This window comes from Octopus sinensis, linkage group LG27 (assembly GCF_006345805.1).
Source record: "Octopus sinensis linkage group LG27, ASM634580v1, whole genome shotgun sequence".
In the NCBI taxonomy this organism is placed as follows: Eukaryota; Metazoa; Mollusca; class Cephalopoda; order Octopoda; family Octopodidae; genus Octopus; species Octopus sinensis.
Window position 1 is genome coordinate 20,750,415 of NC_043023.1, and position 2,465 is coordinate 20,752,879.

At 45.3% G+C, this 2,465-nt stretch overlaps 1 long non-coding RNA gene across 1 annotated transcript in view; it reads right to left on the reverse strand.

The window, feature by feature from the left end:
* Positions 1-793: 793 nt before the first annotated feature.
* LOC118768169 overlaps positions 794-2,465 on the reverse strand; it is a 13,290-nt gene continuing 11,618 nt past the window's right edge. Inside the window, exon 3 of the long non-coding RNA XR_005004025.1 lies at positions 794-804. This is a non-coding gene — a long non-coding RNA (uncharacterized LOC118768169). The remainder of the gene's footprint in view (positions 805-2,465) is intronic.

Sequence of the window (2,465 nt, forward strand, 5' to 3'; positions counted from 1 at the left end):
TCCACCCCATGCAGGTCTCTCAGGTTCTTCGGGAGGATATTGAAGAGCTGTGGGCCTCGGAAGCCCAGGCTATCACAGAATCTTGTCCTACATTGATGGCAGGTTTGGAGTCCTAGGCACCACGCAGTGGGCCCAGTTCTGGCATTGCATAACTCTCGATGCCAAAGTTCAGGACACTTCCCTCCAGGATCTTCCAGATGTATATTATGGCATATCTTTCCCGCCTACGCTCCAGGGAAATAATTTTAATCTCTTGAGTCTTTCCCAGTAGCTTACATTCTGCATAGAGGCTATCTTCTTCGTGTAGCTTCGTTGGATCGCCTCAAGTTCTGTGATCACTTGACACTGGATGGTGACCATAGCTGAGAGCAATAGTCAAAGTGGCTTAGGACAAGTGTCTTCCAGAGGACCATCATGGTTCTTGTTCTCTTGTTCTAAAGGTTCTAAGAATCCATCCAGCCAGGCGTCTACATTTCATTGTCAGTTTAGCAACATGTACATGAAAGGTCGCGTCATCACTACTGAATGTGAATACCCAGGTCACGCACTGATTGTGCCTCTGGGATTGCAATCCCTCCGGGTCCAGTGTATCATTGGGTATTGCATTCAGTTTTGCATGCTGATAGTATAAAGCTTGAAACTTTCCAGCATTGAACTGCATGCTATTGTTTTTAGCCCACTTGTATATTTCGTCCAGCTCACATTGCAGGTGTTTAGTGTCCTCAGGGTTCTGTATTGCCTGTGAAACTTTTGTATCGTCTGCATAACTTGTGATCGTGGCTCTCTGCGTGGCTGAGGGCATGTCTGAGAGGGCCATTATGAACAGTAGTGGTCCCAAAACAGTGCCCTGTGGAACACCGCTCACTATTTGCGTGCTAATGGAAGTGGCCCCATTGGCTACTACCACCTGACTTCTATTCTTCAGAAAGTCGTGAAGCCATTCTCCTAGTTTTCCAACTATGCCAAGATCACGCAGTTTGGACCATCATTCCATGATCGACTTTATCAAAGGCCTTTGCGAAGTCGAGATATATGACTTCCACATTTGAGTGGTTGAGCAGTTGTTTCAGCACCAGTCATAGTGCTGCAGGAGCTGAGATTAAGCAGCTTCTTCCTGGTCGGAAACCATGTTGGGTGTCAGGCAGCAAGTCATTTCTTCAAGGAAGGTGATTAGTTTTCCTTCTGACTATTCGTTCCATGACCTTGCTGATGTGTGAGGTCAGAGAGATAGGTCTGTAGTTCTGGCCTCCGCTCTGCTACCTCCTTATGAATAGGCATATTTTACCTCCTTCAGTTTTTGGAAGTTTGCCAGCTGCAGGAAGCTCTGAAAGAGGAACTGCAGTGGTCTTGCTAAGACTCTCTTACATACTTTTAGGAGGATTGCCGGGAATCCATCGGGGCCAATAGCTGAGTCTGTTTTCATTTCATCTATAGCCTTTATTACATCGTCGTCCTTATATCGATGTAATTATCGTCGCCGCCTCTGATTCTTATCTGCAGTGGTAAAGAAGTCAGTTGGATTGCTGATTTGGAAATGCCCAAGGGGTGGAGTGAAACACTCTTGAATTGTTCATTCAGTATTTCACTTACCCTCATTGGTTTTCCTGTGAGTGTGCCATCCTTTTCAAGGAGTGGCCCTATCCTACAGTGCACCGTAGCTGTTTCTTTGGAAACCTGTAGAAAGCTCTGGGGTTAGTTTTTTATGTTGTTCTATAGCCCAGGCTTCTTTGTCTGCTCTTTCCTTCTCATGGGAGAGTTGCAGACAATTTTCAATTTCCATCAGTTTTATTTTCAGCGGGACTTTTCACTGCTTTCAATTTGTTTGTTTAGGCGATTTGAAAATTTTGTACCCGTCTCATTAAAATTTTCCTCTCTCTGGCGATTTTGTTCTTGTGTACAGTGGCCTTTCTCTGGGACACATTGTAGCATATGGCTTGCATTACAGACATGAATTGTTGAAGTATCATGTCGATGTCCGGCGAGGAGAGACATTCAGGCCAGTTTTGTTTGAGGATCTCTTTCTCAATTTGTTTCCAGTTTGCCTTATTGAAGTTCAAGCTGGAAAGATTCTGGGGTTCTTGTAGGCTGCATGTCCGTGCTCTCTTTTGGCCGTACATGGTCAGCTCTACCATGTTGTGATCGAGAGTAGTGTCGGTGTCACTTTCACATTATGGATGAGATCCATATTATTGTGAAGCAGAGATCCAGTGTATTACCTGCTCTGGTTGGTTGCAGTATTACCTGCTCCATGTACAGGGTGTTGGTGAGTTCAGGAGGGACCTCGCCTGTCCACGTTCACATCTTGTCATTCCTGGTGAGAGAAAGGCCCTCGGGCCATCTGACATTCGGTAGAGATGAAGTCTCCATGAGAAGTACACTTATGTGTTTCTAATGTGGTTAGAACTTTTCTATTTTTAAAAGGCAGTCCTCAACTTGCCTATATGACTTGGGGCATCTGAGGGCGA